Source organism: Macrobrachium nipponense, chromosome 19 (genome assembly GCF_015104395.2).
Source record: "Macrobrachium nipponense isolate FS-2020 chromosome 19, ASM1510439v2, whole genome shotgun sequence".
In the NCBI taxonomy this organism is placed as follows: domain Eukaryota; kingdom Metazoa; phylum Arthropoda; class Malacostraca; order Decapoda; family Palaemonidae; genus Macrobrachium; species Macrobrachium nipponense.
In genome coordinates, this window is record NC_061088.1 from 29,092,366 (window position 1) to 29,108,799 (window position 16,434).

The 16,434-nt window shown below is 40.5% G+C and overlaps 1 non-coding gene across 1 annotated transcript; it reads left to right on the forward strand.

Moving 5' to 3' along the window:
- Positions 1 to 14,130: 14,130 nt before the first annotated feature.
- On the forward strand, positions 14,131 to 14,293 carry LOC135219312 (U1 spliceosomal RNA). Its single transcript, XR_010315405.1, has one exon. It is a non-coding gene; the product is annotated as a U1 spliceosomal RNA (small nuclear RNA).
- Positions 14,294 to 16,434: the final 2,141 nt, after the last annotated feature.

A 16,434-nucleotide genomic window follows, 5' to 3' on the forward strand; every position in this document is an offset into this window, starting at 1 on the left:
GCGTTCCCCCTCACCTGCTGCCGGAAGTGGGGGGTGCCTGGCCAGCCATTGGGCAACTTGGCAGCGCTACGGCGCCGAGACCTGGATTGTAGATGTCCTTCGGGAGGGATATCTATTACCCTTCGAATCTCGGCCACCCCTCACCTCCAACCCGGTCCAACAGCAGTCGTACGTCCCGGGCGGGTCACCGAAGGACGTAGCACTCAGACAGGAGATCAAGACCATGCTGAGCAAGAGAGCTGTAGAGATCGTCACGGATCAGTCACCGGGCTTTTACAGTCGACTCTTCCTGGTGGAAAAGTCTACGGGAGGCTGGCGCCCGGTGATAGATCTCTCTCCCCTGAAACGGTTTGTTCGCCCAGACCCGGTTCACGATGGAGACGGCACGCTCAGTGCTCGACTCCATCAGGGAGAACGATTTCATGCTTTCAGTGGACTTGAAGGATGCGTATTTCCAAATACCCATTCATCAGTCCTCCAGAAAGTACCTCCGCATTCATCCTCGACGGGACGGTGTACCAGTTCAGGGCACTGTGCTTCGGTCTCTCAACCGCCCCACAGGTGTTCACGCGAGTGTTCACTCTGGTGTCCTGCTTGGGCCCATTCGCACGGGATACGTCATGATTGAATGGTATCTCGACGCTTGGTTAGTCCTGGCGAGCTCCCGCTCGCAGTTGCTACAGGACAGGGATCGGCTGCTCGAGTTCTGTCGCGATCTGGGGATCGTTGTGAACTTCGAGAAGTCCGATCTCGAGCCCAAGCAGAGGATGAAGTACCTGGGTATGCTGATCGACACGGTAGCAGGGCGAGTCTTCCCCGCGGACTCGCGGATCAGCAGATTCAGAGAGGCAGCCAACCAGTTCCTGTCTCGGCAGGAACAGGTAGCTCAGCGATGGCAAGTCGTGATCGGGACACCTGTCGTCACTCGAGAAGTTAGTACCCTCACGGGCGTCTTCCCACCTGCGGTCTCTTCAATGGAGACTAAAGGAGAGTTGGTCACAGGCGACGGATCCCCAAGCTTTCCAGTGTCACTGACACAGGAGGTGAGCAGGACCTAGCCTGGTGGCTCGACGACAGGAACCTCTTAAGAGGAGTGCCTCTGCGCACTCCCCCCCCGGACATGCAGCTGTTCTCAGACGCATCGACCGAGGGATGGGGCGCACACCTGGAGGAGTTGCTGACTTCAGGAGTGTGGGACGAGAACGACAAGCATCTTCACATCAATGTACTGGAACTCAAGGCAGCGTTCCTCGCTCTCCAAGAGTTTCAGGACCGCTTGATGGGACACTCAGTGGTGTTGATGTGCGACAACACCACGGTGGTGGCTTACGTCAACAACAGGGGGGCCTAGTGTCTCTCCCGTTGTACCAGTTGACACGGCAGGTGCACGAGTGGGCTCAGGCACACTCAATAGAGCTGTCGGCACGCTACATTCCAGGGAAGAGGAATGTAGTAGCAGACACGCTCAGCCGTCGGGATCAGGTTGATATGGGACCGAATGGTCTCTACACCAGGACGTGGCGGAAAGGCTCTTCGACCTGTGGGGGCGACCAGTCGTGGATCTGTTCGCCACCCGGCACAACAGGAAGCTCCAGGTGTTCTTCTCGGCCGTGCCGGACCCATGGGCAGCTGCAGAGGACGCTCTTCAACACCCGTGGGACAACCTCTTCGTCTATGCCTTTCCCCCCCCCCCCGTTCAGCCTGATTCGCAAGGTGATCAGTCGAGCGCTGGTCACCCCGAATCTCAGGATGATCCTGGTGGCTCCCAAATGGCCACAGGCCATTTGGTATCCGGACCTGCTGGCTCTTCTCGCAGGAGAACCGAGAGAGATTCCCCCTTGGCACCTTCTCGCCCAGCCACACGTCGAGCGGTACCACCGAGCAGTCCAGTCCCTACGTCTTCACGGCTGGCTGTTATCCACCATCTCTTGCGAACGAGAGGCTTTTCTCGTAGCGCAGCAACAGAGATGGCTGGAAACGTCCGTCAGTCCTCTGCAGCTGTGTACCAGGGGAAGTGGGCAGTCTTCTGTGGTTGGTGTCGTAGACGGGGTCTATCTCCTCTCAGAGCCACTCTTCAGCAGGTAGCGGATTTCCTCGTTTTTCTTCGCCGAGGAGAAGCTCCTATCAGTCCCCACAGTGAAAGGATACAGAGCCGCCTTGGCGCTCGTCCTGAAACTGAGGGGGTTGGACATCTCGAAACTCGTTCGAGATCTCCTTGCTGATGAGGAGCTTCGAGAGGTCTTGCCCACCCAGGGAACTCAGGCCCCCTGCGTGGGACGTGACTCTCGTCCTTAGGAGTCTGACTCGAACACCGTTCGAGCCACTCCGAGAGTCGTCAGACAGGGATCTGACCCTCAAGACCCTCTTCTTGCTGGCCCTGCATCGGCGAAGAGAGTAGGGGAACTTCATGGTCTTTCCTATGATGTACGACATCCCAGGGGATGGGGATCCGTGACGCTCGATTTCGTCCCGAACTTCGTTGCGAAGACTCAGAAACCGTCAGTCCCTGATGACAGGTTCGAGTCATTCACGATTCCCTCCCTATTGGACTTCACCGATAATGATGCGGATGAGATGCTGCTTTGTCCTGTGAGGGCGCTACGGCGCTATCTGAAGAGAACTCGTCACCTCAGGCCTGTGAGTGTCGACGCCTCTTCGTTAGCACCGGGGGTCACCAAGAAAGAAGTATCCAAGAACACTCTTTCATTCTGGCTGCGTGAGGTCATCAGGAGGGCGTATGAGGCTGATGGTAGTGACGACATCCGTACGTCCCGTCCGAGAGCTCACGAAGTCAGAAGTATTGGCCCCTCGTTGGCGTTTCGCAAGAACTTCTCCGTGGCGCAGGTCCTGAAGGCAGGGGTCTGGTCTAACCAGACTACCTTTACGTCCTTCTACCTCCTTCGGGATATTGCCCACAGGTCCTTGGATACCTTTTCCTTGGGACCCGTGGTGGCTGCTCAACAAGTTGTGTAGCTAACCCAGACCCTCGCAGGCTGAACAGCATCGAGTCCTGGTGTGACTGTGTGGATGGATGTGTGAGTGAGTGAGTGACTGGCTCTCTCTTTCCCACTCTTTTCCTTCCCCTCTACCTGTGGGCAGAGGGCCATGGTCGTCACTACGCTGGATGAGGACGAGATGCAGGTGAGCTATATGACAGAGCCCCATCCTATCCCTTTCACTAGGGATAGGAGCAGAATATCCACCACTTCCTTCTACAAGGGGGGGAAGTGGATGCCTACAAGAGTCAAACCCATGACTTTATATTTGCTCCTGTACAGGAACAAGTTCTTGCATTGCTGGTACTAAGAGATGCGCATGCCCCTCTCTTAGTACTCGGTCCAGAGGTCTGACCATTGATCCTGCGGTGCACACCCCGATCAATCGGACAGAGGCTTGGATCCCTCCCTCGCTCTTACGACCAGGGAAGCTTCCAAGGTAGGGCGAACACCAGTCTGTTCACAAAAGACTCAGATTCCACCACCAAGAAGTGAGTCTTCCTATTGTAAAGGACCGAAGGTTTGTATGCCGTGTCGGAACAAATGACAATTTGTCTAAAATTGCATTTTTCCTAACTATACAAACCTGAGGTCCTTTTACACATAGCCCCACCTCATGCCACCCCTCACTCTGCAGTTTTTGCTTGGGCCAAAGCAAAAGTGATTTGTTTACCTCCCAGTCGCGCGCGCGCGCCTGTCGGACAAGCAGTTAACTACCGAACCCCTTGTTCGAAAGCTTACGACCTATCCAGCTGCCGCTAGTATCTTCCTATTGTAAAAGGACCTCAGGTTTGTATAGTTAGGAAAAATGCAATTTTAGACAAATTGTCATTTTAGTATTGTGATCGAGTTTGTACGCAACACCGACAAATTTATGAAGTGGTTGTATAGAGAAGGTTTACTTGCGAACTATTAATTCGGGGTTATGTACAACGTGCAACATAGGAAGCCGACGGTTCATGAAAGATGGGACCAGCAAGGCCACAGGCCAACCCATACACATGTGGCGCTGTACAAACAGCAAGTGCGGGAAGAAGGTATCAATTCGGCACGGGTCATTTTTTGAAAAGTCGCGTTTGTCCCTAGAAACAATTATTATATTAATATTTTGTTTCACTAAGAAAACCCCACAGTGTGTTGTAAGGGATTTTGTTATGCCTCTAGCACCTAACGCCATGGTGGATAGGTATAATTTTTGTAGGGATATATGTTGCCAAATCCTGTGTGCTGATAATAAGAAAATCAGTGGTCCTGGTCACATTGTTGAGATCGACGAATCTAAATTTGGGAAACGGAAGTACAACCGTGGCCGAAAGGTGGAAGGATCTTGGGTGTTCGGTGGCATTGACCGACAGACACGTGAGACCTTTTTCAAGGTGGTTCCTGACAGTTCTGCTGAAACTCTGCTCCCAGTGTTGCTTGATAACGTACTTCCAGAAACCACAATCGTATCTGATTGCTGGAAGGCGTACAGCAAAGTCCGGGATCATTATTTTGCGCATAATGTCGTGAACCACAGCGTTAACTTCGTTAGCCCAGACGACCCGAATGTACACACGAACACTATGGAATCACAGTGGCGGAATTGCAGTGGCGTGTTCTTAAACAGAGCGTGCTACCGAGACACGGTATGCAGAAAGAACTTTACGAAAGCTATTTTTCTATGAACTGTATCCAGAAGCGGTATCTTCAAAATGTTCCGTGTCCATTTCAGGCATTTCTGAATTTGATCAAACGTGTCTATCCGCTCAAAAGCTGCCTGACATCCCCCATCTCAGATTTGATTTCCCGGTCCGAAACAATAATACCAGGACCTTCTACTAGCGAGGCACGTGATCCCCCACCCGTTTCAAAGAGGCCGAGACTGATGCCTTCATGTACCCCTTTATGGTCGTCGGACAGCTGTGACTTTGAAAATTAAATAAGGTAAGTTGTATATTAATTTTTGTTATCCTAAACTAGTGTTTCGGTTAGTTCAAAGCCAGTACCGAAGCACGTGTTCGAACAGATCTATCAGCCTGACATTGGGCACGTAGGAACATGCATGATGCCACCATTTGTATGTACATTAGTTTTTCAGTTAGTTCGAAACCAGTACTGAAGCTCGTGTTCGAACAGTAAGGCCGTGGCGGAACGAGTAAGGTGTTTAATGTTACAGTTATGAGGGGATTTATAGCCTAGGCTAGTTGTGTTTTTTTGTATGTACTGTGGCTAATTCTCTGTAACCCCTGTGGCTAGCGCGCGCAGCGCAACATTACCTCTTGCCAGAACATACCGAGCTTGCCAATAATCTTTAAATATGCGGATAAGGCGCGAAGCGCTGTTCCGTCACGGCCTTACTGTAACCCCTGTGGCTAGCGCGCACAGCGCAACATTACCTCTTGCCAGAACATAGGACCTTGCCAAGAATCTTTAAATATGTGGATAAGGCACAAAGCGTCGTTCCGCCACGGCCTTACTGACAGCACACATAAACATATTCAGCGTTAACAACTAATTTATCAGTAATGCCTGTTAGTGGTTGCCTAGGCTAGTTGTTGTTACATGTAAAGTAGTGGTTCAAAGTTATGTATGCAAAGTAAGAGGTCCTAGCATCTAATTTAATGTCGGTTTGTGGTAGCCTAGGCTAGTCTGCTGTTTTACATGTAGGCTAGTGGTTCAAAGTTCTGCAAAGTTAGGCTAAGGCCCCACCGAATCCGTCGCGGCGCGTCGCGTGCGTCCAACACGGCTACGCGTTTTGTGCGTTTCGATCAACTGTCATAGTTCAAACACGAGTGGCCCCACACGGCGCATGAGTGTGCGTGTCGTCAGGTGCGTTACCGGACTGGACGCGCAAGGAACAAAACATTTTGTTTTTAGCCGCACGTGGACGTGCATCTCCGAGCTGGGGTCCGCATGAAGGAAGAAATTGTGGTAGGCCTACAACAACCTGCATTTGAACCACCTACCCAACTTTGAGTTATAATCAAATGTGATGATTTGTGGTTATGATAAAGGATTAAAGTATTTTTTTATTATATTCTAATGGATACATTTATGTAAATATCTTTGTTGCAGAAGTTTCTGTAGCAAAGTGTTCAGTTCACACACAATTCTACGTATCTTAATTTTTGTATTAAATAAAATGAAGTGCAACTTTAATTTCGAAATCAGTAATCCTTCTCTCAGAGTTACTACAAGTTTCTTACGTTGATACAGATCTTCTGTAATTGGTATCAAATTTTGATATTCGAGATATAATGCCCTCGTGAATTAAGTCAAAGGTTTTCGGGGGCATCCGACAATATTAAAAAAAACTTTTCTGGACGCTATCGTAACTTATGAAAGAGTTTTGCATATTCTCCACTCTTTCCTCATCTCAAGTTATGTCATAAGTCCAGATTTTCCTATTGTTCAACGCCTCTAATTTGGTTGACAGCACCGAGTCAGAGGAAAACCTTGCGCTCTCCCTTCATAACGGCAAGTACTGCTGAAGTTTTAATTGTCCGTCTTATAACCGTCACTCGTTTGTCTGGTTGGGCCACACCCGCAGAAGACGGACACGCTTGTAGACGGATAGCCGTGTTGGACTCACGCGACACGCCTCGACGGATTCGGTGGGGCCTTAGCCTAAGGGGTCCTAGGCTAGCCTAGGTCAAACTTGCATGCAGAGTAAGGGCTGGTCAAACTTTTGTATTCAGAGTAAAGGGTCAACCGTAACAAAACCGTAAATATATACATTTATGTCTTGAAACCGGGAATTGAGAGTTCCGGCCACCGTGAAAGTCCGAGGCCGTTTTCCCCCTCTCAAAAACCCCAGTTTCATACAATCAACATACCTGTCAGATATATACATAGCTAAGACTCCGTCGTCCCAGCTATGTATATATCTGCCAGGTAAGTATGTATGAAACTTTATTGTATCATAACAATATCATTTTCCCACTGGGTCCCCCTTTACCGTTTGATGTTTTTCTAGGGTTTATTTTCACCGGGTCAACTAAAACCGTTGTTATTAGCAATTTTAATGTTCCCCCTTATTTCCAAATATGCATTACTTATTTTAAGATTTTTTCACTTAAAATTTATAAGTGAAATTCCCAAACTCAGGAAAATTTACTGTTACTTGCAAATAACACAAAGTTTGATTAATTCTTGAATTATTAAACAAAATCCAATCAAAATTAATTTAGCAAGAAAATTAATTAATCAAGAAATTGAATTATTCAATTGATCAAATAGAATTCAAACTGTCAAGAAATAATTAAGAAATGAAAAGAAATATAAGGAAATTAAGTATGCAATTTAAATTATTAGGAAATTCCTAAGTTAACCAAACAAATTATTGCAAAAACATGAAAACACACAATGTGGAAAAGTACCAATTTTAACACTAAGATAAACACACACAATAAAAAAAAAAAAACCCACACATGAAAAACAATATGCCAAGTACACTAGTTTGAATATCCCTTATTCAGTCTTCAAAAAATCCTTTTAACAATGGTTAAAAAATAAACTCACTTTACCTGGTATCAGTTTTTCCTTTTTGCTGCAGCTTCCAAATTCCAAATCCACTTGAAATTGGCCTGTTACCCACTTTTACAACATCATTTTAAATTCCACAAATTACCACTATGCCATTACGAAATTTTTCAAAGTACAAGTGACCATTTATCTCTTTATGCAATTACTTGTAAAAAATTATATTTCCCTCGGTCGGTAAGAGAGAGAGAGAGAGAGAGATAACTTTAGTATATCTCTACAGCACGTGATTAAGTTTAAGAGTAAAACTGTTCCTATGGGAGCAATAGATCAGGGAAACTTGACCCCAAAATGGATGGATGACATCAAAACATTTTGAGAACTTGGCATTCTTCAATCTTACGATTAAGTCACTTCAAAAACAAGTGGGAGAGAGAGTGAGATTATGATTATAGTCAGCTACATGAATTCAGAACATATTGTCAATTCCTCGTGTAAGTCAGTTCATCTGCTAAGTAAAGGATGTTTGAACGTCGAAAGATCTTGCGGAAACTCCGTTGTTTATTTTTCCCTCGTGGCTTATACCTTTATTCATAATTCTCTAAACATGAAAGAAATTATTATAAATAACTATCGAAATAAGAGTGACATCACTTCCGAGATAGTGACGTCATTAGTAACTACGCAAAATGTCCTGGCCATCGAACATTCTAGAAGTTATGACGAAACACGATGCAACCAACACTTACGTTCTGGACATGAATGGCTGATGCAACTTTACGAAATACTGCACGTGGCTAAATGACTGTTTATGAAAAAGGTGAGAAAAAGCAAGCCTTCTTATAAAGCGTAGTTTAGCTGACTCAGAAAGTGTAGGATGCAGTTCAGTCGCATGCAATGCACATGAGCAAATGGAATTTACAACATTATTTCAACTATACATGAGGAATTTTCCATACCAGCCAATTCAGATATTGTCATTGGATCAGCTGCACACTTTGTTTTCTTTACTATTTCAACCCAGACAAAACCAGTAACTACATTTGTACAGAAATTTAAAAATTGGTTATGATCAGAAAAATTAAAGGTATTTTTTTTTTATTATTCCCAGATATAGTCTACCTTAAATCACTGTCTACTACTGTTCAATTTTGCCCTTTCCTTGCATCTTTGCTTAAATACTCTATGGCTTATATTTCGATGAAATAACTGAACTGTTAACAAATCTGTCTCTCTCTCTCTCTCTCTTAAAATAGTCATTTGCAGAATATAAGTGTAAGAAATTAAGTTATCTCGTTTACTTTCAGATAAACCATCGCAGCTCGAGAGCGTCTATGCCCGAGTTCCCAAGGAAACTTTACATAGCCAAGTAAGATGTCATGATTTATGCTGTAGAGACTGATACTGGGAATTGTTATAATATATTTATTACATCTGTTCTTATCTAGTCTTATGGGTTTCACGGTTTTTGCCGGACAGACTGAAAACATTAAATTTTAGTTACAAACCATAGATTTGAAATTCTTATTTGGCTACAGTTGTCGCTCAAGTTTTTGCTGGTAAGCTTACAGAGAGCAAGGCGATTGAAGGCACCTTATTCAGTTCTATATTAAATCTTAATGCACTGGTAAAATTAGTACTAGTCGAGTAAGACAGTTTTAGAATAACTTTCTTTTTGACAGTAAAATGGCCCAAACAAAAAGGTGTTTATTCTGTGATATTGATATAATTTTTAACACCACTCACAGCTGTCCCTTTAATTGGACACGCATTTACAGTTTAATAAATACCAAGGTTGCTTAAGGGCAGGAACACAAAGAGATTCACATTATGCTTTAATCCTACGTTTCGTGACAACATCGCCACATCTTCAGGGGAGAAATATGTGGAATCTACCCAGCGTCTTCTCAGGGTCAGGGCTGATTCCCATTGGGGCGTTAGTTATAGAACTGGGTGTAAGCTATCTAACCCAGAAACATTTTATACAAGGGATCACACCAGTAAATGTAAAAATACAATCAAATACGAAGATTTAAAATTATTGGCCAAACAAGGGAACTCAACAAACCATGATTTTGGAAACTCTGAACATCAAACTACGAGTTCCAACCTTAAACAACATTCCTCTGCTGTCCCCTTGTTTTTAGCCTAGATTTTCTGTCATTCCTTGTGCCTCTGACGTTGTTTTACTTTTAGTGTGTTTTTATCTTTGAATGCTGAAAGGTTGGTTTAAGTTTTGTTGAGCTGTTTGTGGCTGCAGTTTCATGAATATATGACTTTGCTTTTGATTGTATGGGTTGTTCTTTTTATGTATATATGTAATTTAGCTGAAATCTTTTAATGTTCTTCTCGTCATTTGTAAGTTGTTTTGTATTTCTAGTCTCAGTTTTAGTCAAGTGTGCATGTAATTTAAGTGTGAGAGTTGTAATTTTACCATTAAACTGTTTTAACATTTTCAACTATTGGATCTTGTAACAGCTCTTTATTTTATGTTAATACATTATATTTTGTTTTGAAGAAAATCCCTGAAGATGTGGCGATGTTGTCACAAAACGTAGGATTAAGAATAATGTGAATTCTTTGTGTTCCTGCCCTTAATATATATATATATATATATATATATATATATATATATATATATATATATATATATATATAAAGATTTATGCCACGAGGAAAATAAACAACGGAGTATCCGCAAGACCTTTCGACGTCCAAACGTCCTTTTTAACAAAAAAAAAAAATAAGCGCAGATGAACTGACATACATGAGGAAAAAGACAAAACAAGAAGATTCTTATAACTGACAGATAGGGTATTATAAAGAGATTAGTATCTAGAATGCCTTATTTTAATGGATTTGAAACCATTAAATCATTGTTAAAAGCTTTTAATGTCTACCTTGTTTTTTCCTATAGTAACACTATAAAAGAATGTTAATAAAAAATGGCCCCAGAGAAAGCAACAACATAATATATAAAATTCCATGTATGGATTGTCCCTCATTTTATTTCGGATAGTTTAGCAAGGGCCTAGAAGTAAGGCTAAGCCAGCATAAATATTCTGTAAAAACTTGGCAAACATCTAATGCAATATTCATTCATTTAAGTGAAAACAACCACCGAATAAATTGGGTTGGTAGTTCAGTAATTGCAAGGTCAAGAGATGTCTTATCACGAAATCTTTTAGGATCTGCTTTAATACAACTTACTTTTCATTGTAATTTCAGTGTTAGTCGTGGCCTTTTTTATTTAGACCCTTGTATTTGTAACATGTTTAAGAATGACTTCAAAGGTATAATTACAGACTTAAATAAAAATTAGTTGCCTTAGAGTTATCTTCGTTGTAATGTATGCCTAACATGTATTGTGAATATATATTGTGAATATGGTTTTGTTTACCAAAGTTCTGAATAGCTGTCACCTATAATCCTTTAATTGTTTTGTCCTTGTATCTGAGATGATTGTCTTAAACTTTTAATTGCACACATTGTTTATGCTTGTTTGGGAAGATTACTCATCTTCCAGGTGTGTCGGATTCTAGATACTAATCTCTTTATAATCCCTATCTGTCAGTTATACGAATCTTCTTGGAGTTTTTGTCTTTTTCACGAATCTTCTTGGAGTTTTTGTCTTTTTCCTCGTGTATGTCAGTTCATCTGCTTAGTAAAGGACGTTTGCATGTCGAAAGGTCTCGCGGATACTCCGTCGTTTATTTTCCTTCGTGGCATATATCGTTCCTAACTTTCATGATTCAGTTATATATATATATATATATATATATATATATATATATATATATATCTATATATTATATATATATATATATATTTGGTTACAGTTTATAGATCTCTTCGTCTACCAGTAATTAATTCATTATTTTGCTTTGTAAAACGGCAGCCATCTTCCTCCAAATATCAGCTGATTTCGGCGGGAAACCAACGCTAGCCATCCAGGGTTAAGAATTTCCTGTGAGAAGGGAGAATATAGTCTTTTGTCAGCTTTAGGGACGTATCTTGAAGGGAAGGATGTAGGCAGACTGGTACTTCTTAGGCCTATATCTTAAGCTCTTTTTCCTGTGAACCCTCTGCTGGCTGTATGTTCTGTTTCCAGGATTTGCCCTGCTCGTGGGGGGTTAAGCTGACCCCCAACACCCAGGCAAGACACCTGCGAACTGTCCCAGTCGTCTCCAGACGTGACCTCGGACGGATGTCCGCAGCCAGCCTTCCCACATTTAGGCCTATCCATGGCGTACTGGCGCGCCAAGAGACCCAGACCTAAGACAAAGCCGGGCGCCACATTTTCTACAAAGATCCACTGAACACGGCATCCAGGTACGTCTTGAGAAACAGCATATTGCCAGTCCCTTACATCCTATTATCTATTTGATCCCCATTTTCCCAATTCAAACTTTATATCAGAAGAACTCATCCCTTTGTTTCCTCTCACTGCCTCATGGCCGCATGCTTCCCCTTGTGTGATCGTCCCAGACAAATGAAGTCATTGCATACCTCAGTGAAACATTAAAGTTCCTTTTCCCCAGTGTTAGAGAACTAAACAATTGAAATTGGGCAATAAATCCTTTTTCTTTTATCTTGTCTAATCTGGGATTCTTTTCCAGATACCCTGAGCCACGTGTCAAGTCTATCTGCCCGCAAGTGTTGCATTACCGCAAAATTATGAAACCTAGCTTTCATTACTTTAATCACATTTTAGCCAGCTATCTATTTGTGAGAGATATATGGGTCCCAACGTGTGGACGCTGCATTTACTTTTCTCCAGGCCAGTAAGGGCCTCTTGTAAATAAATAGCTGTAAAGTAATTGGCTGAGTTTCTGGCGACCTTTCCTCTAGAGTAAATTATCACTATAAATCCTTTTTACGGTAAGTTCAAGTAATTTATTGTTTTTTTTCTTCAACTATTCCTGTTTACGTATCGGAGCTCTTTCAAGGCCGGGCTCATACGTAAATATATATAATATATATATATATATATATATATATATATATATATATATATATATATATATATATATATACATGTATATATATATATATATATATATATATATATATATATATAAAGGTTTTTTGCCACGAAGGAAAAAATGGAAAAGCAAGATAGCCAAGTACTTTCGGTCCCGTTCGGACCCTCAGTAAAGGGTCCGAATAGGACCGAAAGTACTTGGTTATCTCGCTTTTCATTTTTTCCTTCGTGGCAAAAAACCTTTATTTATACATAGCATCATGTTTTATATACTTCGTGATCAAGTTATTCACATATATATATATATAATAATATATATATATATATATATATATATATATATATATATATATATATATATATACATACACACACACACACATATATATATATATATATATATATATATATATATATATATATATATATATATATATATATATATATGGAGGTTATTGACGCTATATGGAGGATACTTATACAGATAATATATGGGGGATATAATGAGGATGTGGATCATGAGAATAACTGGTTAGTGGAGGATTGTGAGTATAATAGCCAGGGTTACAATATGTGTGTGTGTATATATATATATATATATATATATATATATATATATATATACATATATATATATATATATATATATATATATATACACACACACATATTGTAACCCTGGCTATTATACTCACAATCCTCCACTAACCAGTTATTCACCTCATGATCCACATCCTCATTATATCCCCCATAATATTATCTGTATAAGTATCCTCCATATAGCGTCAATAACCTCCATATTAGTCTCAGTATCACCCGTGTTAACCTCAGTATAACCTATATCATTATTAGTATCACCCATGTGACCTCAGTATCATGTAGCTCATTATTCACCTCAGTAGCTCAGACAATGATGAATAATTTGATCTGATAGCTACCTGACAATCATATACTGTATATTTTTCTTCTGTACAATGTTCCATTGTCAATCAAGAATTGAAATCAAGCAAGGACATAGAGAAGGATAAGTGTTTGGATCATTTTTCTTGATAGTTACCCATAACTTTACTGTTTTGAAATCCGTTTTCTTTGTCTAGAAGTTGCAGAGGAAGTTGTTTATATTGCATAATCAATCATATTTTTTTGTGATCAGAAATTTTTTTATGGAATAATAACGGCACATTTTCGTAGATTTGTTATCTGCTTTTCTTAAAGCAGATCTAATACTTATTGCTTGAAGTTTTAGTATAATTCAATTAGTACCTACATCCTGTTTCCTATTTTTGATTGTTGTTAATCCTATGGCATGTGATAAACATTTTGAATTGGAAAAGTTTCATTAAAATTTAAAACCAATTCATATGCTTTTATGAAACTCAAGAGAACCAAAGATAATTTATTTTTTTCTTTCTTTCTCTTAACCCAGCGCCTTGTATTGGCAGTTTCTCTTGCTCGGAGCTGCCCAGAATCTCTGTATTATTGAGAAGTTTGATTTTATAATACAGTTTTCTGATGGTTCTAAATTTCTTTCATAAATAACAATTAGTTTCAATACAAATGGTCAAGATAATGGCTGTAGTTTACACTGTGCACTAATGAGGAGGATTTCCTTGTATAGAAACTTCATTTGCAGGCTACATGTCCTCAGAACATGTTAGCTAGGGTTCAGTTGGATGGGTGAGAAGCATACTTACCTGGCACAGGGGACACCATGATCACGAAGGTGGTTCCCCCAAGGTGAGGCTCACCATTGCACTCCGGTGGTGCTGACCCTTGCGATTGACCCAAATGTGGTCAACTCGGGTGCGCAATTTTTGGTAGCGGGGGACTGCGTTCGCGCTATCCCCCTACAAAACACAATTAACGTAACATGTTGATGAATAATGATACTAGGTACAGTAACATTCCATATTATGTGTAAGTCTCAAGAAGTGAACGAGAAGTCTTCTTAGGATGAAAGTCCCCATTGCCCTCCTTTCTTTCACTGTATAGTGGCAACTAGTCGGGTACCAAAATAAGATAAACTCCAATCATCCATGGTACTATAATCAACAGTTAATGTTGTCCTTATATTAATTTTGAAATATGCTGTAACCATATTTCAAGGATGTTTCACGTTTTTATCATTCTTTCTTCCATACTGAAGGTTGTCATTAGTTACATTTTCAGTAAATGGCCCAAGAACAGAAAAATTGATGTGAATGGTAGCCAAGAAAAGTATGGCAATTCCAATACCTTTAAAGATGTTATGACCCCAAAATAACATCCTATAAACAGGAAAAAGTAGTTGATGGTCATCTTGTACTTTTAAGAGAAAGTAACAACCCATCAAGTCAGATATATTAATTCATAGAAAATAGTCTTAAAAGTTCACTGTCATAAGTATTAAATCAAGTAAGACAACTTCTAAAACATATTGTGAAAATCATTAGCCCCTTCTTTGGAGTGAATTAACTGTATGGGATGAGTTTTAAAGAAGATAAATCAGTTTACACGGATGATTGTTATATCAAAATTAATATCTGAAAGATGAGTGAAAGAATTCATTTTGCTTCAAAATTTTGAGTAGTCACCTGTGGCACATGAATCAGATGGTATTTAATTTCTGAAAGTACTCTCTGGTTGAGTTCTGATGCTTCACGCCTGGTTCAGATTATCATAAGAATACATTAATTGATTGCTGTGACTATATGCTTCATGTGAATATAACTTCCAAAGTGATGTGAATAGGATGTAAATGTACTGTTTCAAGTTTATCATTGAAAACACATGATAGAAATACGTTAACAGTATTTACTTTGGGACCAAAATGATTGCTAGTTCCACAAATAAAAGATTAACAGATCCTTGACAATGTTAAGGTATTCAACAATTTCTTCAAATAACAGTTACGCAATACTAAGTAGAATTGGCTCAGACCTGATTCCACATGCTGTTGATTTTACTGTGGGAACTCTCATATGTTTTCATGTTGATAGAGTAAAAGACAATGTGTGTAGAAAATAAAGTGACAGAATTTAAGTTAATCCAGTTTAATCCAGTTTTGCATAGATTCTATTACTAGATTTCTCACTAAATCTTTTAGTGTCTTCATGTTAAGTGAAATGTGGTGGTTTATCCACAGTTATCTGAGCTTTGTGTCCTCAAGCTTACTTTTTTTCCAGCCTCGTTTTACATCACCTTGACTCCTAGGTGAGGTTTGGCAGGATGAGTTAATTTGCAAAATCTTTCCTGTTGGCATCTATATCAGACTTATGCAAGTTGCTTTTTCTTAGTGGTGTGTTTTGTTGATTGGTCCAAACTTAAATATTACTTTATTGCCTCTGGCTATGGACATGGTAGTAATGAAAACAAAATGACTATAGTTTGTCTTGTAATGTTGTTGCATTTATAAATGAATTAATTGTAAATATCCCTGGTTTGGACTTTGTATTACAAATTCATTGATTTCATTTAAAAACAGTCATTTTATATACGAGATATGTTTCCCAAACTGTGCTTAAGGTATACACCAATGTTTCCCAAAACTGTACTTAAGGTGTACACTAAAATTGCTGTCCTCACGTCTCACTGAACTAGAATGAGACAGAAAGGCAGGTACTAAAGTAAAATAGAGTTTATGAATATCTCTAAATAACTATTATCATTAATATAACAGTATATATATATATATATATTACTAAATTGTCAGTCTCGACGATGTATGTTAAAACACACACACACACACACACACACACACACACACACACACACACACACATATATATATATATATATATATATATATATATATATAAAAGTTTCCATGACTTAGGGTACAAAAGGTACTGTGGTCTTCCTCTATCTCTGGCTTTGCCTTTGTAAAGGTTCTGTATTTATATCATGCAGTAAGGAAACACCCTCCTCCTCTGATCGTCCATCATGCTTACGAAGAAATTGACAATTTCTCCACTATAACTCTCTGGTTGGAGTTACTGTAACTAGCTTTTG